This window comes from Oryctolagus cuniculus, chromosome 6, assembly GCF_964237555.1.
Source record: "Oryctolagus cuniculus chromosome 6, mOryCun1.1, whole genome shotgun sequence".
Lineage (NCBI taxonomy): Eukaryota > Metazoa > Chordata > Mammalia > Lagomorpha > Leporidae > Oryctolagus > Oryctolagus cuniculus.
This window is the reverse complement of record NC_091437.1, coordinates 37,103,307-37,128,501: the sequence shown is the minus strand read 5'-3', so window position 1 is coordinate 37,128,501 and position 25,195 is coordinate 37,103,307. Positions and strand designations below refer to the sequence as shown.

Genomic DNA, 25,195 nt, shown 5'->3' with positions numbered 1-25,195 from the left:
CAAAGGGGCAGCCAGCGCAACAGCTCACTAGGCTAATCCTCCGCCTTGCGGCGCCGGCACACTGGGTTCTAGTACCGGTTGGGGCACCAGCTCTGTCCTGGTTGCTCCTCTTCCAGGCCAGCTCTCTGCTGTGGCTGGGGAAGGCAGTGGAGGATGACCCAAGTGCTTGGGCCCTGCACCCACATGGGAGACCAGGAGGAAGCACCTGGCTCCTGGCTTCAGATCGGCGCAGCACACCGGCCTTAGCGGCCATTTGGGGGGGTGAACCAATGGAAGGAAGACCTTTCTCTCTGTCTCTCTCTATCACTAACTCTGCCTATCCAAAAAAAAAAAAAAAAACACCACAAAGGGGCTCTGGGGCCGGTACTGTGGCACAGTGGGTTAAGCTGCCACCTGCAGAGCTGGCATCCCACATGGGCCCAAGTTCAAGTCCTAGCTGCTCTACTTCCAATCTAGCTCCCTGGATGCTCCACTTCCAATGCAGGCTAATGGCCTGGGAAAAGCAGAAGATGGCCCAAGTCTTTAGGCTCCTGCCAGCCACGTGGGAGACTCAGAAGAAGCTCCTGGCTCCTGGCTTTGGCCTGGCCCAGCCCCAGCTGTTCTGACTATTTGGGGAGTGAACTAGCAGATGGAAGAGCTCCCTGTTTCTCCTTCTCTCTAAAATGCTCCCTTTCAAATAAATCAATCTTAAAACAAAGGCTGGCGCTGCAGCTCACTAGGCTAATCCTCCGCCTGTGGCGCCGGCACACCGGGTTCTAGTCCCAGTCAGGACGACGGATTCTGTCCTGGTTGCTCTTCTTCCAGTCTAGCTCTCTGCTGTGGCCTGGGAAGGCAGTGGAGCATGGCCCAAGTGCTTGCGTTCTACACCCACATGGGAGACCAGGAGAAGCACCTGGCTCCTGGCTTCGGATCAGCATGGTGTGCCAGCCACAGCAGCCAATGGAGGGTGAACCAACGGCAAAGGAAGACCTTTCTCTCTGTCTCTCTCTCTCACTGTCCACTCTGCCTGTCAAACAAAACAAAACAAAATGGCCAGGGGAATATAAGGGTTTGAGCTACAAAAGCCGTGGTTCCTGTCGAGTGTGGGCTTAGCTGACGGGGCCACTTTGGAGGCAGAGGTAGACTGTGGAAAACACTGCCTGTGGGATCAGAAAGAGCTGTGTGAATTCAGGCTTGGCCACTCAACCAGCTGTGTGACCCTGGCCAAGACACTCAACCTCTCTGAGCCTTAGCCCCTTTTTCCATCAAATGGGCCTGCAACCAGGCTCACAGGGCAGGCTTCCTTGTCTTCTTCGAGCCACGGGTCTCTCTGCAATCTTATTGTGCCCTGGAACATCCTGGCATGTTCATGAAGGCATAAAACTCAAGATTATTCAGGAAACCAATATCAAAACATACTCATCAAATATTAAAAAGTGAATGTATATTACAGCAATAGATGTTTCCTTATTAACACATTTAATAATGAGAGCTAGTGGCAAGTCTAAAAATTCCCTATAATTTCCAAGTAGCAGCAAGAGAAAATCTTTCTAGGCAGCTGCTACAACCATAATAATGTGGCAGGGAAACATCTGCGATTCCCACGGCAGCAAAGTCACAGGTACCTCTAGGACATTTTTGGTGCCTACTTTCATTATTAAAGGAACGCTACATTTCAGTGAGAGGTTAACGAAAATATAGATGGCCAGGGGCCCGCGCTGGGGTGCGGCAGGTCCAGGCCCCCTCCTGTGACATCAGCAGCCCACGCTGGAGCGCTGGTTCGTGCCCTGGCTGCTCCACTTCCGGTCCAGCTCCCTGCTGATGCACCTCGGAAGGCAGCAGAAGATGGCCCAGGTGCTTGGGCCCCTGCCACGCGTGCGGGAGACCCAGATGGAGTTCCGGGCTCTTGGCTTCAGCCCTGGACCAGCCCCAGAATTTGCGGTCATTCGTGGAATCAATCAGAGAATGAAAAAGCCTCTCTCTCTCTCTGCCAAGTAAATAAATAAATCTTAAGGAAAAGAAACCCGAGATGTGATTTCGCTCCCTATCCGCGTTCACAGACCCCCTGCCCGTGAGATAGCCAAGCACTTACACGAAGACTGGCACCTCTGGCCACGCACGGTTCCTTGGGACTGGCTAGCTCAGGACACACCACGCCACGCCACGCCCCGTCCCGGCTGCACGTGCAAGCCCACAGAGCCCTGAGCCCCGAGCACAGGATGTGGGTCAGGCGAGCGTGCTGGGTGACTGCGGGCCTGTGTTGCAGCTAATCCAGCAGCTTAGGGAGGTTAAGCCCCCTCAGACACGCACACAGGCACTCTCGGCTCGGAACAAGCTTCGTCCCTCGGTGCATTAGCCATGGCCTCAGCCACACCTGTGAAGGAGCCAGCTCGCTTCCGGGCCCCACGGCACCTCCACCGGCTGGCTCATCAGCATCTCAGTCTTAGAAAAGTCCTACTGCTTCCACCTAAACCAGGCTCCTTCATCCTTCCCCCCATCAGCAGGTGGCCAACCTCTCAGAATCAGAATGTAGGATACCTTTCTTTCACGTGCCATCCATCAGCCAGTCCTGCCTATTCTCTCTCCAAAATACAACACTGATGCCTCCATCTCTGCTGACACCATCTCTTACCCAGATGCACAACACACACCTACCCGGTCACCCGCTCCCATACTCCCACTGCACCCCAAGTCGGTCTCTCCTGCCATAGCCAACAGAATCTTACGTAGATCATGCCAACCACCCACTGCTTAAAACTTTCCAGAGTCTCCCATGTGTTCAGGATGAAATCCAAACCTCCACGGCTTAGATAGGCCTTGCCACACCCCAGGCATCTTGGCAGTCTTTACATTGGAGTGCAATAGCTGGTGACTGCCCCAGGGCCTTTGCACAAGCCACTCGTGTGCCCACTTCCTTCCTAATGTTCAGATCAAAGGTCACCTCTCCCAAGAGGCCAACCCTGACCTCTGATTCTGAAGGTCACTGTCACCCTCCCCACTGCATGGCTTCCTCCTCTTCGTGATCCACTGCACCACCGGAAGTGCCCTTGGTCACGTGACTCACATGCTTGCTGTTTATCCATCCCAGCCAGCACGGGAGCTCCTGAACACAGGCTTGCTTGCAGGTGGGCCTCAGCATGCAGTAGGCACCTTCAGACGCTCACTCTGCGCCTCAGGGGCCTCACTCTGTGCAGTGAGACGAGCTGCAAGATGCCATTTCACTCTCTCGACTGACATGGTGCCCGCTTCATGGAGGAGGGGACTGGCGAGGCCCCATGAGGTTCCCGGCTGCTTGAGAGAGGCCGGATGCGAAAGCTGGGCTCTCATCTTGTATTCCACTGCTTTAAAAAAAATCACCCCAAACAGAAGACATGGGAAGGACCGAGTCTGCAGGGGGGCCCAGGGGGTCATCGAGGGGAGGGCACCCTGCTCGGAGCTGCCGCCCACCCGGACCCAGAGTCCAGGACAGCAGGCTGGCAGGCAAGCGGCCCGCTCCTGGACTCAGGTTTCCAGAGCCGGGTGTGGAGGTACTGTTAGGGGGTGACTTCTGCTGAAGAATTTCCCCAGGCCGTGCTGGCCCCGGGGGAGACCCACCTGACGGGCTGGAGGCCTGGCAGGTAGCACCGCAGAGCCCCAGGGAGGAAAAGACCCTGCAGGCTATAACACAGCCACGGCGGCAGGTGCCCTGGGCTCGCCTCCCTAGCCACCCCATCCCACAGCTGAGGAGACGTGAGGCCCAGTGAGCTCTGTCACGTCTCTTGGGAACACCCAGCTAAGCTGGGGCTGGAACGCAGAAAACCCAACATCCTAAACCAGGGCATTGGTCGTCCGTGCTTGAGGAAGGACAGAATGCTCTGTGCTTCAAAGCCACTGCAAGGGAGGCGCGGGTGGCAGATTTACAGAGGAGCAGAGCAAAAGGCAGCCTCGCCCACAGCTGGGTCCCATTCTCCCACTGCACGGGGGCGGCACCTGAGGCCCGCGGAGGGGCAGGTGCTCGGAGCACAGCCGGCTGAGCCTCTGCCTGCACCAAGCAGCCCCTGCCCATGGACACGACACAGCACTGGGTACTGCCCTCACAGGAAGGACCCACCGGGCCCGCGTGGCCAGCAGGGAGCGCCACATTCCACTCTGCTTCCGAGGGGGAGGGCAGGTGCACGGCAGGCATGCAGGCAGGCAGGCGCGCACTCTGGCAGCAGCTGAGAGGCCACTGTCACCGTGGTGTGGAGCTGGCCTTGCACAGAACTCGCTGTGACCATTTTAGCCCTGTTGTCAAGGGCTGAGCCTGGCTGGGACTACAGCTGCCTTATATAGAGCAAAGCAGGAACCCATGCCTACCCTCCTCCTAACTCAAAGGCGAAGGCACAGAAAAGACAAAATAAGCAACTGCCCTTTAGAGGCAAACAGCGTCTCATCGCCATTTCACCGCTGGAAGAAATTTGCGCAGCGCGCGCGCATGCGCATGCGTGAGCGTGAGCATCTGCAATAAAGCAGCGAATCGGAACCGAGTTCTTTGGCCTGGGTTCTGAGACTGAGCTCTGCCACAAATGCCGCCAACAAGTCCCGGTGCCTCTGTCCCCTGTCATGTCAAACCAAGACATGGTGGAAAGCAAGCTAAGACACTGCTGGGTCTGCATCTTTGATAAATCCATGGAATCCAGGCGATCGGAAGCCTGGCCTTGGGCCACAGCCCCTCCCCAGGAGATTTCCCGCCTCCTGGTCTCTCTCTAACAGGAGCCCAAACGTCACCTCCCTGAGGAGCCTCATCACCAGCAGCAGGCAGACTTCCTCTGTAAAGGGCCAGAAAGTCGTGGAGACTTTGGGGCCATTTAGGTCTCTGTTCCAACAACTCTACTCTGTAGCACAAAAGCAGCTACAGATAACATATACGCGAGTGGGCGTGGCCAGGTTCCAATAAAGCTTTATTGACAAAAGCAGACAGCTGCCTGGATTTGACCCACGGCAGCCATGTGGAGCTTGCTGATTCCTGGACTCACCCTTCCATCCTCGCAACACACAATCACACACACACACACACACTCAGGGTCCTCTGCTGTGGCACTGCTCCCGGGCTCAGGGGTCGTCAGCCCAACGGTCACTCTGAGCCTCCCAGTCAGGTCCTGGTGAGCACGCGCCCTCCTGCCATGAGTGCCCTGTGGGCACAAAGGCCCACCCCTCCGTGCGGTGGCCTGGCCAGCTCAGCTCTCTGCATGCAAGGCTGGGTCTAAAATCACAGGAACTGGGCTCCCAAGGAGAAGCGTGCTGGGGAACCACACACACACACACACAGGGCCTGGTCTGTGTGCCGATGGTTCTGGCTCCAGGCTGTGTGTCCACAGGCTGCAGCCAGGCCTCCCCCGCACACAGCTACACATCAACGCCAAGAGAGGTGGGGCATCCCTCAGACAGCATCCCGGGATTTGGGGAAGGCAGAGGCTGCCCCCCATGCACCAACTTCCTTCTGTTCCCAACTCCCCCCACCCCCACCCGGCCCGGGACCTGATGATCAAGAATCACTTCTCTCTCTGGCTGGAAAACAGCTCCCATGAGTCAGGGGCAGAGACCACACCCCGGTAGGAACGGACGGCTGCCCCGTGGCCCCGACCCAGCACCCAGGCAGGAAAGAGGAGAGAGCAGACAGCAGCACCACCCTTACAGGGTGAGCGAGGGGACCCAGCAGGCCACAGGCCGGCCCGACCCCCGCCTCCGCCTCCGCCCTGCACACAGCCACGAGGACAGCTGGCCTCAAGGCGGCAGTCACTATCGGACACATGCATGTCCCAAGGGACTCGGGCTTCTGTGGGGCCCCAGGGTGGATCCCAGCGGGGGCCCCACGTTTTCCTTACACAGACGGATGTGAGCTGCTCTTTGCTGGGACTTGCAGAGGCCGGCACTGGAGAACGCAGACCTACTGAGTGGATGGGGACATCAAGACCTTCGTGGGGGGGGGGGGCACAACAATACAAAAGTTGCACTTTGTAAATTCACATTTATTAAATAAAAATAAATAAAAAAGAAAAAGAGTTAGAAAAAAAAGACCTTCGTGGAAAATGGAATGAAATGATAACAGTTATTTTGGTACCAAAAAATCGTGGAATCCATAAATAGTTCTCTCCGTAACATCCATTTTCCATGGACTTCCTGTAAACCCCACGTACAACTACATGCTCAGTCTGCACTCCATCCTGCCTCTTCTCCTTCATCAGCAAATTCTTTTAAGCCTCACAATCATCCTCAAGGAAGAAACTCATATTATCTCATTTTGCAGATGGGAAAACACAGGCACTAAAAAGTTAGAGACCTGGGGGGCAACAGGATAGCCAGCTGAAACTGGAATCTCAGCTCTCCAGTGCCGGAGTCTATAGAAAACCGCATTCTATACACAAAATCAAGAATCTAGGGGCCATGGGGGCCGGCGCTGTGCCAAAGCAGGTAAAGCCACAGCCTGCAGTGCCAGCATCCCATATGGGCGCTGGTTCGAGTCCCAGCTGCTCCACTTCCATCCAGCTCTCTGCTATGGCCTGGGAAAGCAGTAGAAGATGGGCCAACTCCTTGGGCCCCTGCACCAGTGTGGGAGACCTGGAAGAAGTTCCTGGCTCCTGACTTAGGGTCAGCACAGCTCTGGCCATTACGGCTATCTGGGTAGTGAATCAGCACATGGAAGACCTCTCTCTCTCTCTCTCTCTCTCTCTCTCTCTCTCTCTCTGCAACTCTGCTTTTCAAATAAATAAATCTTAAAAAATAACAATAATGATAATCTAGGGGCCAGCATTGTGCTGCGGTGGGTTAAGCTGCTGCTTGGATTGCTGACATCCCATGAGCACCAGTTTGAGTCCCGTGGCTCTGCTTCGGATCCAGCTCCCTGCTAACGTGCTGGGAGAGCAGCGGAAGATGGCCCAAGTGCCTGGACCCCTGCCACCCACACGTGAGAACTGGACGGAATTCCAGGCTCCTGGCTTCAGCCTGGTCCAGCCCTGGCTGTTGCAGCCATTTGGGGAGAGTAAACCAGTGGATGGAAGGTCTGTCTCTCCCTCTTTCACTCTACCTTTCAAATAAATAAAATAAAATCTTTTGGGGGGGGGGGGTTTAGAATCTAAATGCTATTCCAATCTCAGTCCTCTCTCTCCATCCTGACCCAGTCCTCAGACCCAAGAGCCGAATGAATTGATTGAGAGGAGGTCTCGGCCTTTCCTGGACCCCTCTTGCCTCTGGGAGCTGCTGTGGGGAGGGAAGAGATGGGACCCCCTCCCCAGGTTCCTAGGAGAAACCCCTCAGCCCACCCCAGCCCCCAGCCTGCCCTCGAGGACCAGAGCCTCCTGTGGGAGACCTGGGAGAGCCCTGCTGGCTCCGAGGGTCCAGCGAGGCAACGTCTGCCCACTAATGTCCACTTTACAGGGCCATGTCCTGCATTCCCCAGCTTCCCTCCCACACCGTCCATCCGCCCTTGGCACCTCCGCACCTGTAGCTCCGCCTTCCGCCGGCTCCCCTGGCTGGTGACTTTGCTCTCGGCACCACTCGTCCCACACCCTACCCGAGGGACACCCTGTGCCCACTGCTGGCCCTCCCCTGGCATCTACCTCACATTCCACGGGGAAGCATCACACCCAGGCCAGTGTGCTGGGGGCCCCTGGGGCCCCTGGGCCTGGCAAGCGCTCATTTGCCCTATGTTTGTTGTTGAAGATGTAAAACTTTTATAGTCGTCTCCTTTTCTATTTAAACAGCTGGGATCCAGCCCTCGGTATCCTGAGCTGTAATAAGGTACACAAGGAGGGGTCAGGGGACTGCTGGGCACCTCCACCTGGGGGCTCCTTCCTGGCCGAGGCGGCGTCCCATACTCTGTGTGCAGGTGGCAGGTGAGAGAATCCCACAGTGAAAAGCCCTCCCGCTCTGGTGCTCTCTGCCTCCCAGGCTGCAGAACTTAGCATGACATCACAGCACCCCAGGGCAGGCAGGCACCAGCACTGCCAAGACATGGTGCGGGAAGGGGGGGCCACCCCCAGACTCTCAGGCAGGGGCCCTGGTTGGGCATCGTGCAAGGTTTTTCAGCTGCCCCCAAGAGTTGGGAGCCGAGTGACTCAGAGAGGGCATGCAGAGAGAAACTGAACAGCATCAAAGAACATTCTTAAGAGGAGACCTGGTCCTTCTCCAGTTGGTTCTCAGACCACCTGCTGCGCAGCCTCGGGGAAGCTGGCAGAAATGCAGAGTCCTGGGCCCTACCCCAGAGGTCCTGAGTCCAGCACGGGGGAAGACTCTGGAAACCATATTTTCACCAAGTCCCACGTGGCGGTGTAATCATTGCTGTCCACTGTCCAGATGCCTGGAGCCTGGGAGTCCGTGTACTTGCCACACTCCCCACGGACTGCCAGGCCCATGGGTCACTGAGACCCATGCAGCAGAGGGGCGTGCGGTCTGAATCATCGACAGGAAAGCCAATCGCCAGTGAGCTCTGTCATTCATTTCTTTGCTTATCTCATCAGGCCCTCGAACAAGGGCGCTTGGACGTCCTCAGACACCTGGGCCTTGAATCGGAATCCCTGCCAGTTGTGCTCTTCTTACCGTGATTTTTTTTTTTTTTTTTAAAGCAGCAAAGGCCTCCAGGAACTGCAGGCTGCAGACTGGCTCACTCTGGATTTGGCTGGTCTTGGGCTGCAGCAGCATGGCATGGACAGGGCTGCGGCTCTAGCTGCTCAGGGCAGAGCAGTCTGTGCTGGGAAGAGGGGTGCAGGGGTACAGCCCAGGTTCTTGGGGGTGGCGGAGGAATGACTTCCGTCCACGGGGGAAGCAGAGATTCTGCTCAGAGCCAACCAGGGCATCATCATAAACAACACAAGAGAAAGCAGAAACCAGGGTGGTCCTGAGAAAGGCAGACCACACCCAAAACTGCTCGTCCCCTCCCCCCTGCACTGCCACTGTCTGCACCCCCATACTGAGTATTTTTAATTTTTTGCGGCTCAGTAGGCTAATCTTATACCTTGCGGCGCCGGCACACCGGGTTCTAGTCCCGGTCGGGGCACCGGATTCTGTCCCGGTTGCCCCTCTTCCAGGCCAGCTCTCTGCTGTGGCCAGGGAAGTGCAGTGGAGGATGGCCCAAGTGCTTGGGCCCTGCACCCCATGGGAGACCAGGAGAAGCACCTGGCTCCTGCCTTAGGATAGGCGCGGTGCACCGGCTGCAGCACGCTGGCCACGGCGGCCATTGGAAGGTGAACCAACGGCAAAGGAAGACCTTTCTCTTTGTCTCTCTCTCTCACTGTCCACTCTGCCTGTCAAAAAAAAAAAAATTATTTGAAAGACAGAGTGAGTGAGTGAGAGAAGGAGAGAGAGAGAGAGAGAGAATCTTCCATCTGCTGTTTTACTCCCAAAAATGCCTGCACCAGCCAAGCCTGGGCCAGACCAAAGTCAGGAGCCAGGAACTCAGTCCAGGTCTCCCATGTGAACGGCAGGGCCAAGTACGTGAGCCATCACCTGCTGCTTCCCAGACTGCGTGCTAGCAGGAAGCTTGAACCCAAGGATCCCAACATGTGAACCTCCCAAAGGGTATGCTAAGCACGGACCCAGACGCCTGCCCCCGAGCAGTCATGCATTACCAAGCACATCTGTGTGTTAGCCCATGCATGCCCCACAATACCCTCCCACAGTATCATCTCCATTTACTGATGGGAAACTAGACCCAGAGATACGGGCAACTTGCCCCTCCTCTCCCAGCTAGGAAAGGGGTACAGCCAGGAGGTGAACCTGACAGTGTGGGTAGAGAGCAGGGGAAGACGCTTAGCTATATACCTTGTTGGCCCTTCCTTCCCCCCCACCCCCCACCATGAGGTCCTGGAAAGGTGCCTTCAAGCCCTGGAAGAGCAACACGCGGCGGGTCAGGAGGGACTGAGCAAGAGAGGGTTTGCAGGAGCTGCCTCCGGTGCACGGCACTCCCGTGCAGGGACACAGCACTCACGGTCTAGGCTGAGAAGCACGATGACCAAAGCGTTCCAAGCAGCGAGAGCAGAGCCAGGCTGCTCTGCCACAACCATGTGACCCTGGGCATGTGACTTGACATTGGTGCCCAAGTGTCATTTTCTATGAAACCAGGACCATGGTCACGACTGCCAGGTTGGAAGATTACATAAGGATGTAAACAAAGCACTCAGAACAGTACCTGGCACACAAAAAGTGTCATTGAGCCACTTACCACTATTCTAAATGCAACCAAATGATTCCGCATTCATCACCTCCTTGGATCCTTGTAAGAGTCCTGCTTGGTTCACAGGGCTGCATCATCCGATCCATTTTACAGATGGGGAAAGTGAGCTCCCGCAAGGAAAATTACTTTCTCAAGGACACACACACCCAAGATTGAAGTCTCTGAATTCTCAGGTCATTTCACCTCACATTTGTCACTCTTTTGAAGCCTGAGGTTGCTCTGATTTGTTCTGTTGACACACGTCTGAAGTGAGAGAGCCGGGAAAAGTTCAGGAATGGCTACCACATGACAAGCGCACCAACACTTTCAACATCCTTACCCATGGCAGGCATTACTAATCAACACTGGCCTTTTTCACACTGAGCCAGAGCACAGCCTTGGGTTCTTCAACATGCAAATCTTGACAGTCATTACCAACAGATTGCTGATGGAGGATGACCGAACCCAACCTTCCATTGTATTGACTGAATCTGATTGTGACTGTGAGCTAGAGAGAAGAGCTTCCAGGACCAGGGCGTCTGGGAGGAACTGCCTGTGGGCCTCGGCTCCTGGCCCTGGGGAATCTCCACTCTGACACAAGCCTGGCCTGAATCCTAACCTCATAGATGTGGAAGAATGGTCAACAAACTACTCTCTGGTTGGCCTCCTGGCTTGGAGTGCCAAGCCCTCGACAGTCATGACACTAACCCACAGACACACCTGCTCCCTGCCCTGCCCCCATCGTGACCAAACAGGAGCCGCTACCTCTGTGTGTGGAGAGGGGGCCCCAGGACCTCGAGAGAGGTGAAGCAGGGGCAAGACCTAGGGTCTGTCAAGCTCTCTGAATTCGGGACCAAAAGGAATCCTAACGATGGAGATGTGTGACACATTTGAATGGCCAAGTCTCACCATCACAGCTGAACGAGGGGGCCGCTGACTGTGTGCCTACTGTCCAAACTGGGCTGTCTCACTGGACCCTCCAAGCCCCATGTGCTCTGTCCTCCCACAGAGGACAGACCAAGGTCAGAGAGGCCCCAGATCACCCAGCAGGATTCCTACCTGGGTCTGGCTGGCTGCCGTGGTTGTGCTGCTGCCTCGCCACCCATTTCCCATTCGCCCTCTGGAACCAGAGGGGCCCACAGATAAGGGCGTCTGGGCCAGTCCCTTGTGGTACACGTGGAGAAAGAGGCCCCAGGAGAGGCCAGCTACACAGGAAGAGTCCTGCTGGGGACCCAGGCTTCCTGCCACCCTACCTGAGGCTTCTCTCCAGACCTCCTGACCCCCGAATGTCAGCATTGACATTGACCCTTTAATTACAGGTCAAGGTCACCCTGCAGGATTATACAAACACCTTGCTGCTTCCTGAACCACTACTGCAGTGGCAACCTGCATAAGGCACCTCCTGGGTGATAGCAAGATGGGCCCTCATCACCAGTCACACGGGGGAGACCCCAAGCAGGGCCCAGAAGATGAGAACACCAGAGGGGAAGGAAGCGAGAGCAATTCAGTCAGCTGAAGTGGGAGTCAGGAGGCAGGCAGGGACGAGGGCAAAGTCCACAGGCCCAAATCCTGGTGGAACTTCCAGGCCAGGGGCAGGCCAGACTGCCCTGAGATCAGGGACTCCCCAGAGGGATTCCTGCAGACTGATGTCACACAGCTGCCCTCTGGCTGACACTTGGATGTGGCCAAGGTGAGATAACGTTCCCTGGGTGTAAGGAAGGAAAAGGAACAGAAGCTGAGAGGTTGGACCTGTCTGTGACCTGTTTTCCAGGCTAGGAGTAGCGAGACTCGGGACGGCCAGGCTGTGAGCAGGAAGGAGGAGACATCAAGGAGGCTCCGGCCGCGTGGGAGAGAAAGGAGGAGCAAGGCTGGGGGCAGGGGGATCTGCATTTGACACAGTGACGCTGAGGTACCTGCAGGCAGGTGAGCAGTGTGGTCAGCATCAGGCAGGCATGTCAGGGGGTCTCCCACACCCACCTTGCCCAGCAGATGTGCATGGAAGGCCACGCTCCTGACCCAGGGCTGTCAGGCAAATTCACACGCTCTGATCCGGTCCTCAAGACACCCCCGAGAGACTGGCGGTCTGCCCACTGCACAGACGCAGAAGGTAAGACCCGAAGAAGCCAGATGAGTGTTTGCAAAGGACACAACTCCAGCCCATGGTTTCTGTCTTCTAGGTCTCATGCAGTCATGGTTAGGCCCACCTGATCCCCTTGACCCTGGCACCTACCCTCTTTAGGAAACACCCCACAGAGCCTTCGCTAAGTTCCCAGCACTGCACTTCTGGGGTTCTGAGTGTGGCAAGAGAGCGGATGTGTCCCGGGGGTGAGGAAGGCCTGGGGGCACTCATGCTCAGTCTCTCTCTCTCCCAATGTGACACCAATGCCAGAACTCACCAATGCCTATTCCAGAGACCTCCGCCCTAAGCGCCATGACCTTCTGTCCACCCTGCAGGCTCAGAACCCTTGGCCTGAACAGCCCGGGCCCCATGCCCCCACCGGCTGCCTGCACACAAGCCCTTTCTTCCCTTCCTCCTTTCTGCCCCCACCTCTGTCCCAGCCGACACCTGGCAGCCCCCCAGGAGCCTGCTGGGAGGCGGGAGGGAATGCTGAGCATCTGGCCAGAGCCCAGGCCAGCCCTGTGGGTTCACATTAGGGCACCTGTTAATGTGCGGGACCCTGGGGGCAGCGACTGGCTGTGATTGGGAGAGGCTGATTTGCAGTCAGCAGTGATTGGCTGGCAAGGCCAGGCACCGGGCCATCCAGGCACCCAGGGCCACATGACCCCCAAATCCCAGCTATAAATAGATGAGAACCTGTCGGCCCCCTTGCCCAGAACCAGCCTCCCCTCCCTCTTGGACAAGAATGAAAGGGCGCCTGGAAATGGTGCAGAGCCCGGGAGCCCCAGCTCAGCTGCTCGGGCCCAAACCTTCTGCTGACCTCAGGGAAAAGACTCCATTCTCTCGAAATCTGGGGATCTGTCAGCTGTCCAGGCCCTGTGCAGCCCACGTCCTTGCTTCTTCCCCTGATAACTATCCCGGTGTAGCTACTGCTTCCAGCCCCCAGATTTCTGAGTCATTTGGATCTCGCTTTAATGAGCTGCCACCAACAAGGCGTTCCTTTGGAGCCTGCTGCCTGGGGAAGAGGGTGTGTGTGTGTGTGTGTGTGTGTGTGTGTGTGTGTCTTTGCAGAAAAAGGCATTTATACCTTACACAAGGGGAATGGCTTTCCCAAGGTCACACAGTAAAAAGTGGCAGTGCAGAGATCAGATTCCCAGGCCAGGTCACTCCACCCCAAGCCACTCATAAGCCTTTGCCCTAGCCCACTGCCACTTGCTCTTTGTGACACCAGGCTAATGGCCCAGAGCACCTTTCTTCTGGCTCTTCCCTTCTCCTAATCTCCTTCCTCTCCTTCTCGGGCTTAGCCCACTACCACCTCCAACCTGAAGCCATCCTAGTCTAATTTAATTTAGCTCACAGCTGTCCCATACCCCACACACGCCCCTGCACGCATCTACTGAGTCACTTGCATGGTGCTGACCAAGAATGGCATTAATGATCACTCTTCTTTATTTAGAGATGGCAAATAGACTCTATCTTATAGGCCAAGTCCCATCACTTAGAAGTTGCTGTCATTGTATGGGTGAAGATTACAAGGCCACATATCCAAGATCAGCAGGAAAAAGTGTCGGGATTGATTAGTGATGTCTGCCTTGGCCAGGGAAAATGTCAGCACTCACACCAGGTTTTGCAGTCCCTCTTGTCTGCTGTCTCCAAGACTAAATTTCTTCAAGTAGAAATTTCGTAGTCCAGGAGAACACGGACTTCCCTCCCTGCCCGCCACCCAAATGTCGGCAATGGTAGCAGACAGACAATCAGAGGGGAGATGATAATTACACACTGCTTTCCTTGGCGGGGACACCCCCACAGAGGTCTCCACAGCCAGCACCCCAACTGATCTGGAACAGAACCTGAGAGGCAGATAGGAACACTCCTTCCTCTGCACTGAAGAAAGTGATGGCCAGGCTGCCAGCTGGCCTCCTCCCCCGACCCCGCCCTGCACACCTCCCAGCCCAGGAACCCCATCTGTCTGGGGCTGCTCTGGCAATCTGGAAAGCTGTTTTAGCTCTTTAGCCCCATAGGACCTTCCTGCCCCTGGGCCACCCTCACTGGTGTCAAGCACTTGCTGGTGGAGGTGGCCCTGTGGTGCAGGGGGTTATGCCACCCCTGCGAGGCCAGCATCCTACATCACAGTGCCTGAGTCAAGTCCTGGTCCAGCTTCCTGCTGAGGCACCTGGGAAAGCAGCAGAAGAGGGCCCATGTGTGAGATCAGGATGAAGTTCTAGGCTCCTGGCTTCAGCCTGGCCCAGACCTGGCTGTGTGGCCATTTGGGGAGTGAACCAGCAGATAGAAGATTCTCTCTCTCTCTCTCTCTCTCTCTTGCTCTACCTTTCACATAAATAAAATAAGTCTTTAAAAAAAATACTCAAGGGCTGGCGCTGTGGCGTAGCAGGTAAAGCCACCACCTGCAGTGCTGGCATCCCATATGGGTGCCGGTTCAAGTCCTGGATGCTCCACTTCCTATACAGCTCTCTCATATGGCCTGGGAAAGCAGTGAAGATGGCCTGAACCCACATGGGAGACCCAGAAGAAGCTCCTGTCTCCTGGCTTCAGTTGGGCGCAGCTCTGGCCACCGTGGTCAATTGGAAAGTGAACCAGTGGATGGAAGACCTCTCTCTTTCTCTGCCTCTCCTTCTCTCTGTAACTCTTTCAAATAAATAAATAAATCTTTTTTTTTTTTTTTAACAGGCAGAGTAGACAGTGAAAGAGAGAGACAAAAAGGTCTTCCTTTTCCGTTGGTTCACCCTCCAATGGCCACCGTGGCCAGCGCACCACGCTGATCCGAAGCCAGGAGCCAGGTACTTCTCCTGGTCTCCCATGCGGTGCAGGGCCCAAGCACTTGGGCCATCCTCCACTGCACTCCCAGGCCACAGCAGAGAGCTGGACAGGAAGAGGAGCAATCGGGACAGAATCCGGCACCCCGACTGGGACTAGAACCCGGTGTGCCGGCGCCGCAGGTGGAAGATTAGCCTATTGAGCCGAGGCGCCAGTCATAAATAAATCTTTAAAAAAAAAAAAAAAAAAACCTACTCGCTGGCAGGTCACCCCAGCCCATCGGAAGCGTAGCCTCAGCCTGTCTTGCTTTTCATTCAGCTTTCTCTACGACCGCATCTGTTTGCCTCCTTTGGTGACAGAACCGTCTCCTCCCTTGTTCTAGGCCTTAGGCTTCGAGTGATGTGGCAAATGTGCAGAGGCATCAGTAGCACTTTGAGATCCATTGTGTTGTGCTTGCTCTGCCTCCCTACCCCTTCACCCCTCCTCACCCATGCAGCTATACCCAAAGGTAGAATGGCAGGCAGGGCGGCCCCTCTGGGGAATAAGGGCTTTAGACACCTTGGGTCACAGCTCCCTGTGCAGCTGGGAACTGCAAGACCTACAGAGGGAGAAGGAGTCTTCCTACCAGCCTGGGACTCTGCCCACCAGAAATCCTGACCTTGAACCTGGGTCACACCGAGGACCAGGGAACAACACAGTGAGAACCTGAACCCTCCAGGCCGGGGGCCAGGCCGCAGCCACACTTGGCTTCCTCTGCTCCCCTCCACACCCCTTCCCTGGCTCATCCATGACTTACAACCCCCCTCCTGCGGCTGCAACCTCACATGGCTCCGCACCACCCCCTGCCTCCCGCCCGCCCCCAGCTCCACACAGGGAACAGGCTTTGCACCTGCAGGCCTAGGAGTTCAACCCAGGCTCCTGTCCTTCTAACCGGCCCAGGATGGAAAGCCCTTTCTCCCAGATCTCCTTTCAGCTTCCTGGGCGAGGGTCAGTGGCCTGCTGCCAAGCACAGGGTGTTAGGAAATACTCCTGTGAAACGGGAGACACTGGGCCCAGACCAAGCCGGCACAGAGGGCCCCTGAGGGGGCTACGTCCACTCCTTCATCAAACAGCAGGGACACTGAGCCCTTCTGCTACATATACCAGGACCAAAACACAGGACAAGGTGCCATGAGGGCACAGGGTGGCCTCAGCCTTGCCACCTCTGGGACTCCTCTCCCGTGTTCTCGGCACAGTGGCCTCCTCCTGTGGCCAGGTGGTCTCCAAAGTCCCTCCTGGGACAAGTTCGCGGCAGTTCTGCCATCACTTCTTCCCACCCTCATCTCCTCCTACCCAATGCCACTCTAGGTAGCTGGTCTCCTTTCTTCTGCGTTTCTGGGGAGCAGCCTGTGGTCACAGTGTCCACAGTACCTGCTACACAGTGGCTACTGGGTACAAGCCTCCAGAAGGCGTGGCCATGGCCGTGGCCATGGCGCCTGAGGTGGTCCAGCACCTGCTATTCTTCAGTTCCTGCAGAGAGCACGTGCCAGGCACATGCACGCCTTCACCACATTCAATTCTAGCAACCCTCACCGTGGCAACAGTGGGAAGACAAGCTCAGAGGAGCCCGGTGATCTAACATCATGCAGCAACAGTGGCAGAGACGGGCTTCAAAACTGAGGACTCTCAGGAGTGGGCATCTGGCCTGGCCGTTAAGACGCTGGTTGAGACACCCAATCCCCACGTCACAGAGTCTGTGTTTGACTCTTGGCTCATGTGCACCCTGGGATGCAGCAGTGTTGGCTCAAGCAGCTGGGCCCCTGCCTGCCATGTGCAAGCCTGGATTGAGTTCCTGCCTCCTGGCTGAGACCAATGTTGTTGCAGGCATTGGGGGAATGAACCAGTGGATGGGAGCTCTGTCTTTTTCTCTCTCCCAAAAATAAGGGAAAAAAAACATGCAGGAGTCTCTCTGTGGACTGCACTCAGATTTGGAGTGTGGCTGAAGTCAGACAGAGATGCACCTTGAGTGTCCCAAGGATCCTGGACTTCCTCTTGTTGCCGGCAGAAATCCAGGGACGACCGTTCCAAGGAGGAGCTGCCCAGGCCCCTCGGATCGTAACATCCAAGATTAGATCTCACCGAGGGCTTCCAGGGCACATTTTCCCTAAAAGACTGGGTCAAGAGTAAACTCCCTGTCAAACACTGACGCTGGGCACAGGTCAGCACCCTGGTGAGATGTTTCTAGAACTTTCCAGATCATTCTCTTTCCACGGAATTCTAGAAACAGGGCTTTGACGGGGTGGCTGTGTGATCACACGGTCGGAGAAACTTCCCTTTTCTTAAGCAAGGAAACTGAGGCCACGAGGACCAGGTGTGGCCTGAGGTCCCCTAGCTACAGCCAGGCAGGGAAAGATCCAGGCTGTGTGGCCTGGGGTGCTGGAGGGTGAGGGAAAACTGGAGAGAAAGAGGCCTTGAAGGGCTGTGACCCATAAGAGGTGAGTCCAGGCCACGGTGCGAGCTGAGCTTACAGCTCATTTACCCCAGAGCCCTCATGACAGTCAGAGCTGCCCAAAGATGGTCACAGGCAGCCGGTGAGGTGGCGGGAGCTCCCGTGGCTGGGCGTGGGCTTGTGGGCCGGCGGGGGCATGAGCACGCACAGCAGGCGGTCTCAGTGACAGCCTTGCAAAGTCCGCTAGCCCCAGTGATCTCGAGAGCCCTGCTTGAACCTGCTCTGAACCTCTGCTCCCTGCCTCTGGGGTCTCTCTGGCGCTCTGGGCTGAGCTGGGGAAAGCCTGCAAGGTGCAGGCTGGGGGACAGACAGAGAGACTGGAGCCTTCACACACTGTCCCTGGTGCAGGGGGCTGCCTCACTCCTGCCCACCCCAATGAATCCCCAAAGCAAGAGACTCAGGGGACGATGGGCAGTGCACATGAGCAGCCGGATGCCGTGTGTGTGTGTGTGTGTGTGTGTGTGTGCAGGCATGCCTGCGCGCTAACAAGGGAGTTTTACAACCCCGCCTTCCAAGTGTTCCCCTCGTGGGAAGCGAGAGGCTCTGGGAGGAGGACGCAGTGGTGCAGGCCTCAGGAGAAGGGAGGACCAAAGAAGGCAAGAAGTGCAGCCGAGGGGGAGGGGCAGGCTCCCAGCACTTTCTTGAGGAGACCCAGGCTGTAAAAGGAGTGAAGAGGCCTCTGGATCCAGAAGGCAGCCTCTTAACTCTTCCCGCCCCGCGTGGGAGGTGGCGGAATTCCGCCCCCCCCCCCCCGCCCACCGCACATTCCTGGGCCCGGGGCCAGGCGGGGCCCCTCCTGCACCCAGCTGTCGGCACAACTCAGGCCAGCTGGGCCACAGGGCAGTGGCTGCCCATGGTGGAGCAGGGCGGGAGAGGAGAGGGCGGTGGCCTTGTGAGGGCAGGAGAGGTGGGCAGGCAGGCCCTGGTGGGGCAGGCAGCGGGCGATCTTGGCACGCATTTTGGACCACTCTGAAGAGACGTTCCCACATCTGTAAAGTGGGCACAAGCGTGAGTGTGTGTGGAATAATCCAGAAAACGACTCCAAAGCCCTGGTGCACACCAAATGCCCAGAAGCTGACCAAACAAACCCCAGAAACTCCCTCGGCAACAGGAAGAAGAGAGGGCGCCTGAGTCCTTGTTTGAAGCGGAGAGGCCTCCCCGAGCGCTGGGCCCGGCACCTGCAAAGTGGACGGAAGAGCTGAGAAGTGCTGCCCCCGGGGGGAAGGAGCGGGAGGGTGTGCACACACACGCCAGCAGGGCACAGGGCACGGTGGGGGGGGGGGGGGGACGCGCTGTCCACGGCCAGAGGAAAAAGGTGACCTGGCTGTTTCTGGTGTCTACAGAGCCACACACGCAGTCCTGTTCAAACTTGCTGGGGACCTCCGGAGCCAGCCTGCGGCAGGACAGGAATGTGGGGTGCAGGACTAACCTCTGGGGCTCCTCCGTCACTCCACGGTGGGGGAGGAAGGATCATTCCTTGGGCTCCTGTAGCTGGTCCCAACAGCCCGCCCCCCTCTCCCTAAATCAGCATCCACCTCACCCATGACCTCGGGACCCCCTGTCCCCCAGCTGCCAAGCACACATGGGACTGTTGCCACCTAGGCAGGAGGATGCAACCTGGGAGCTTGGGACCCTCGATGTCCTGCATGCAGGGAACAGCCCCATACAACTGCCCAGCCTAAAAGGTTTTTGGCACCCCTTTTGGGAAACACTGCACACTGGTAAATTTTTTTGTAGTGCAGATGGAGAACCCAGGTGCAGAGAGGGAAAGGAACTTGCCCTTGGTCACACAGCAAGCCAGCAATGGAAATGAGGCCACCGCGCAGCTCCTACGCCCAGTTCAGTGCTCTTTCACCGCCTTCGGCATCTACACGCTGCCATCTTCTCTCCAATACCTATCACAGGGCAGCAGGGCTCCACTAGGACGATGCTTGCATAAGGAAGCTAGTAAGAACAACAACAGAAAAGCACGGGGTTGCGGTATGGCAGGGAAGCAAGGGCTCCTATCCATGGTTGCAGGTCTTGGGAAAGATGGCTGGGCAGGCTGTGTGAGCTTGCTGCTGGCCACTAGGGGGCAATGTGGGCATCAGGCAGCTTGGTTGTGCTGGGAGAGTGCTGAGAGGCAGCCAGTGACGGGAAGGAGGGAGGAGATTTAAATACTGATTTCTTTGTCACTTGATTTCCTCCCCCACCCCCACCCCTGTAGATGGCCTGCTGCACCTTATGCCGAAACTCTGCAGTTGCCTGGTGGACAGAGAGGGGAGACAGGAGTCTGACGTGGAGAAGGAGATGCAGATCAGGAAAGTCACAGATGCAGGGCTTAAGCAGCAGCCCCGGGCCCCACATCCCATAGCGGAGTGCCTGGTTCTGATCCAGGTTCCTGCTAGTGCACATCCCGGGAGCAGCATGTGAGGCGAGGAGCTGAGTCCCTGCGACCCATGTCGGAGATCCACATGGAATTCCGGGCTTCCGACTTGGGCCTGGCCCAACCCTGGCTGTTGTGGGTATTTGGGGATCGAACTGGGGGATCAAGATCCCTCCGTGTCTGTCTCCGCCCTTCAAATAAAATGAAAAACCAAAAACCAGAAAAGCCACAGAGTCCCAGAGCCCACAGCACTTCCTGGATGCCCACCCACCTAGCAGAGAGGAAGAGGAGGGGGTGCCAGGAGCCAAAGCCTCAGGCCATCAGCACCCTTTCCCAGGTCTCTTAGAACACAGCTCTGGGCGACTGGGAGGACTGCAAGTGTCTCGCAAAGGATTCTGTGGTCTGTGCAGACCTGGGGACAAGAGCGTGGTGACAGCGGAATTCTGTCTGCCAGACTGATGAGGGCAGAGTCTCAGCTCCCAGGCCCTCTGTCCTGACCTGCAGCCCCCGCACGGACTCGCCACTTGCTGGTCACCCTGCAGCCTCCAAGCAAGCTGGGCAGGGCAAGAGAGACAGAGACGCCCTGAAGAGAAGGGCCAGGGAAACAGGTAAGAACCTGGGAGCCCCCCACCTCTCCCGCTGGGACAGCTGCGGCCACCTTCCCTCGCAGACCACAGAAGTGTGCTCTGATCACGGACGTTAGGGCGGGTTAGAGTTCAGCCATGTGGGGCTGTCCGGAAGCTGTTCCAGGACTCACAGCAGGAAGTTGCCCTGCCCCGTCCCTACACACCCTGGAGCTATCCACACACCCACAGACTGGGACAGGGTGGTGCCCCATGTCTGTCCCCACCCCAGGCTGCCACGCCTACAACACCTCTCCAGCCGGATGACCTGGGTGTACAACCTCCGCTCAGTCCCAGATAAACCCATCTAAATCCTGGGCGATGCCGGGAGGGACAGAACTCAACCACCAATCAAAATGCCCTCAGCTCCCGCCCACCCCCCACACCCCCTCCACCCTCCACCGTTGCTTTGTCTCCACAGCTCTCTGAGCAGGCCCTGGGGAATCTCAGTCATTTCCTGAGAGGCTGAGGGACAATGGGGATCTAGATCAGAGCAGGGCAGACAGGAGGCAGGGGGGTGAAGCTCAGGCCCGCCCAGCAGGCAAGTCACATGCAGGCAGGTGCTCAAAATAGGGCCTGCAGCTCAAGGGGTATGGGATGCATGCGGAATTATGGATGGATGGATGGACAGACAGGTGAGTGGGTAGATGGATGGGTGGGTGGTTGGATGGATGTGTGGGTGCATAGATACGTGAGTGGATGGATGAGATGATGGTAGGTAGGTGGGGGTAGGTGGGTGGATGGACAGACAGGTAAGGATGGATAGACAGGTAGATGGATAGACGGGTAGGTGGACAGATAGAAGGATATGAAAGCTGAGGGGTCTTAAAGACCATCCCAGCACCCCTGAATGCTCACATGTGACAGCTGCAGTTAGCAAGGACCAGAGCCCAGAAGGAAAACTGGAGCAGCCAGGGCCAGCGCTGTGGTGTAGTGGGTAAAGCCATTGCCTGTAGTGCTGGCATCCCATATGGGCACCAGTTCGAGTCCCGGCTGCTCCTCTTCCTATCCAACTCTCTGTTATGTCCTGGGAAAGCAGTGCAAGATGGTCCAAGTCCTTGGGCCCCCGCACCCGCGTGGGAGACCCAGAAGACACTCCTGGCTCCTGGCTTCAGACTGGCTCAGCTCCGGCCGTTGTGGCCAACTGGGGAGTGAACTGTCAGGTGGAAGACCTCTCTCTCTCTCTCTCTGCCTCTCCTTCTCTCTCTGTGTAACTGACTCTCAAATAAATAAATAAATATTTTTAAAAAAGAAAAAACTGGAGGAGCCAATGGCTACTGGGCCCTTCCCAGTGCCAGGCCCATGACTAAGTGCGTACCTGTCTCTTCTCACACTCTGCAAGCCTCAGGGCCATGGAGTTGTGCTGGCCCCACTTAGCAGGTGCGTAACAGGAGCCGGCACACAGTGAGCAGCAACAGTAAGTTCAGCCCAGGCCCCTGCGCCCCTTCTTTAAACTTCTCTGCGGTGGTGTCTCTCATTACGGGGGCACAAGGCCTCTTCCGGGATCTGCCTCTGGCTGCTGCATAGGGCCACCCCTGGACTTCCCATAGGGGCTCTGATGCCTGTGTCATCATGGCCTCTCCCCAAAGGGCATTCAGATAAGAGCTAAGAAGGGCGTTCATTTGCACTCCTAACCATCACTAAAATGGCACAGCCAGGCTGAGGCTGATGACCTGGCACACTGAGGCACACCACCAAGCATCTGCCTCCTGGCTGACAGGGTGGACAGGCTGCCAGAGTGTGCAGGCTCCTGGGGGCAGAGCACTGACCTACCAGAGCAGCACAGGGTGCCCGGCAGGAAGTCTGGCACCAGGGAGCCGGGGAGCCAGGGCCACAATCTTCTGGCCCTTCCCCGTCACCACGGAGCTGGGCACTCGGGGACTCCAGCTTCCTCCCTGTCCCCACTCCTCCAAGGCTGCCGCCACCTCCTGTGAGAGTGGTTCCCAGCCACTCTCCCCGCCTGCTGGGCCTCCAGCCGTCCAACAGCAAGGCCCAAGGGAAGCCCAAATGGACAGAGCTCAGTCAGGGTTGGAGCAAGTGAGAGCAAAGGAAACAAAGAAGGCTTCCTGGAAGAGGAATTAGGCTTTGAGGGCTGAGTAGGAGTTCAACGGTCATTTCAAGAGAGTGGAGCCTCACGAGGCAGAGCTGCCTTTCCTGGGGAGGAGGCCGGGGTGGGGGAGAGGGGAGACTGGAAGAGAGGAAGTGGGCAGAGGCCAGGCTAAGACAAGCTCTGAGGGGAGAGGCAGCCTTACCCACCACGTGCCCACTGGCCAGAACAGGGGCTGGTGGCGTCTACCCTCCTGTGGGCAGCAATGGCTCAGAAGGGTTCACTTCTACACTGGCCCAGAAAGCAGGTGCCCAGATGCCAGCAGGATGTCAGGGCACAGACACCTTTGGGGATGGCAGAACTGACTCTAGTTGGATGAAGAGGAGACAGCCATCAGCACAGCCATCCCTGTCCCGTCCCTGCCCCTACCACAGCCTGTGCCGTCACCCCAAACAATACGCAGGTACACACGGAAAGCACCAGTCCAGCCAGCACTGTTCACTACAATCACCATGCACCGGCAGGACCGTGTCTCGGGAACACCCTGACCCAAGACATCACTGCACAAAGACCAGCCCCCACCACCATAGCCAGGGCTGCACCCTGGTCAGGGAGGGAGGCAAGGCCACAAACACTGTTGCATCAAATCCCACTGCCACCCTGTTAGCAGTGACCGAACACACAACCATTACCAACTGGACTGCAGCTCTGTACTCCCTGCCACGAAGCCCTGAACCCCGCACCTGTGAAGGTGGCTGTCACTGGAGACAGGCTCACCTCACCTGGTGGGCCTAAGCCAACACGACTAGTGTCCTACAGGAAGAGGGGATCAGGACATAGCCAGGCACAGAGGGAAGACCAGGGGAAGCCACAGGGAGGACCCCATGGCCGCCTACAATCTGGGGAGAGGCCCCCGAAGCACCCACCCTGCAGAGCCCCTGGAATTCCAGCCTGCACAATCGCTGATGTCGTTGGTATCTAAGTCCGCCAGCCTGTGGAGCTTCGTTATAGCAGCCCGGGCAAACTCACACCACAGGCCCCCAGGCAAGACCATCAGCCATCAACCTGTTCTACCAAGCACCACGACCGGCAACCGGCTGCACCATCAGCACCAACCACACATCCCAACTATGTCCCTGCCAAGAGCCCTCATGGCAACGTGTCCCAATCACCCCCAGCTCACGCCGCAAAACCGTCAGTATGAAAGCTACTAAAACAAGCACCAGCATCACCCTTGTGGCTGCCTACCCAAGGGTCACAGACAACCCCAACCCAACCCTGATGACAGCAGGACCCTGGGAGGTCATTCCAGCCTGGCACAAGGCCATGGCCTTGCCCAACCTGGCTCTTGACTCCACCGATTCCTAACCCCAAGCCACCTAATGTCCATCCTGACCACACGCCATGGCCGAGCACAGAGCCTGCTTCTTGTCTGTGAGTCTAGGATAATGGCACCCAAGGACATAAGTGAGAATGTAACGCAGAAATGCTAGAGCCGGCATGGAGTGGTCACTCAATGACACCCCATCAATAGCGTGCAACTGGCCACGGTGGGGACACTTACATCATGCAGCTGCCAGAGACCCCCACAGGCAGCCAGGGAGCCCCCAGATGTATTCTTGCCCTAATTTCAACAAACCAGTCTTCCAATCCTTCAAGGTCTAGAACAAGTTTGGAGATCAAGAGGATGATGATGACCCTTCAAAACCTGAGGACCGAGATGGGTGTGGCACAGAAGTTTAAACCAACCACTGCTAGGGGAGCCCGTGCTGTGTCACAGCAGGTTAACACCCTGGCCTGAAGCACCGGCATCCCACATGGGCACTGGTTCGAGACCCGGATGCTCTACTTCTAATCCAGCTCTCTGCTATGGCCTGGGAAAGCAGTGGAGAATGGCCCAAGTCCTTGGACCCCTGCACCCACGTGGGAAACCCAGAAGAAGCTCCTGGCTCCTGGCTTCGGATCGGCACAGCTCCGGCCATTGAAGTCAGTTGGGGAGTGAACCAGCGAAGCCAGTTGGGGAGTGAACCAGTGGATGGAAGACCTCTCTCTCTCTCTCTATCTCTCTCTCTCTGTCTCTCCTCTGTGTAACTCTGACTTTCAAATACATAAATAAATCTTAAAAAAAAAAAAAAGCTGCCAGGGACACCATATCCCAAGTCAATGTGGCTGGGATCAGGTCCAACTTCCACCTCCACTTCCCATCCAGCTTCCTGCTCATACACCCAGGGGCAGCAGATGATGGCCCAAGTACCGAGTCCCTGTCACACACGTGGGAGACGGAGCAGGAGTTCTGGGCTCCTGGCTTTGGCCTGGCCCAGCTGTGGCTGTTGTGGCCATTTAGGGAGTGAGCTGGCAGATGGATGATAGCTCTTTCTCTCCCTCCACATCTCCATCTGTGTGTGTGTGTGAGTGTGTGTGTGTGTTTCTGCCTTTCAGATAAATAAAAATGAATAAATAAACATTTCAAATAAAAAACCCTAGGACTTCATTTCCTCCAAAGTGGCCCCTAAACTGCATTGAGCCCTACCCCTGGAATAATTTTATATCACTCTTTTTTTTCAATTCCTCATTTATTTGAAAGAGAGAAAGTGAGAGAAAGTATCTCTCATCTGCTGGTTCACTGTTCAAATA

General features: G+C 56.7%; 1 protein-coding gene across 1 annotated transcript in view; it reads right to left on the bottom strand.

Annotated features, from left to right (window-relative positions):
- PPARGC1B (PPARG coactivator 1 beta) overlaps positions 1-25,195 on the bottom strand; it is a 112,566-nt gene that overhangs the window by 49,328 nt on the left and 38,043 nt on the right. The gene's annotated exons all lie outside the window — the stretch shown is intronic.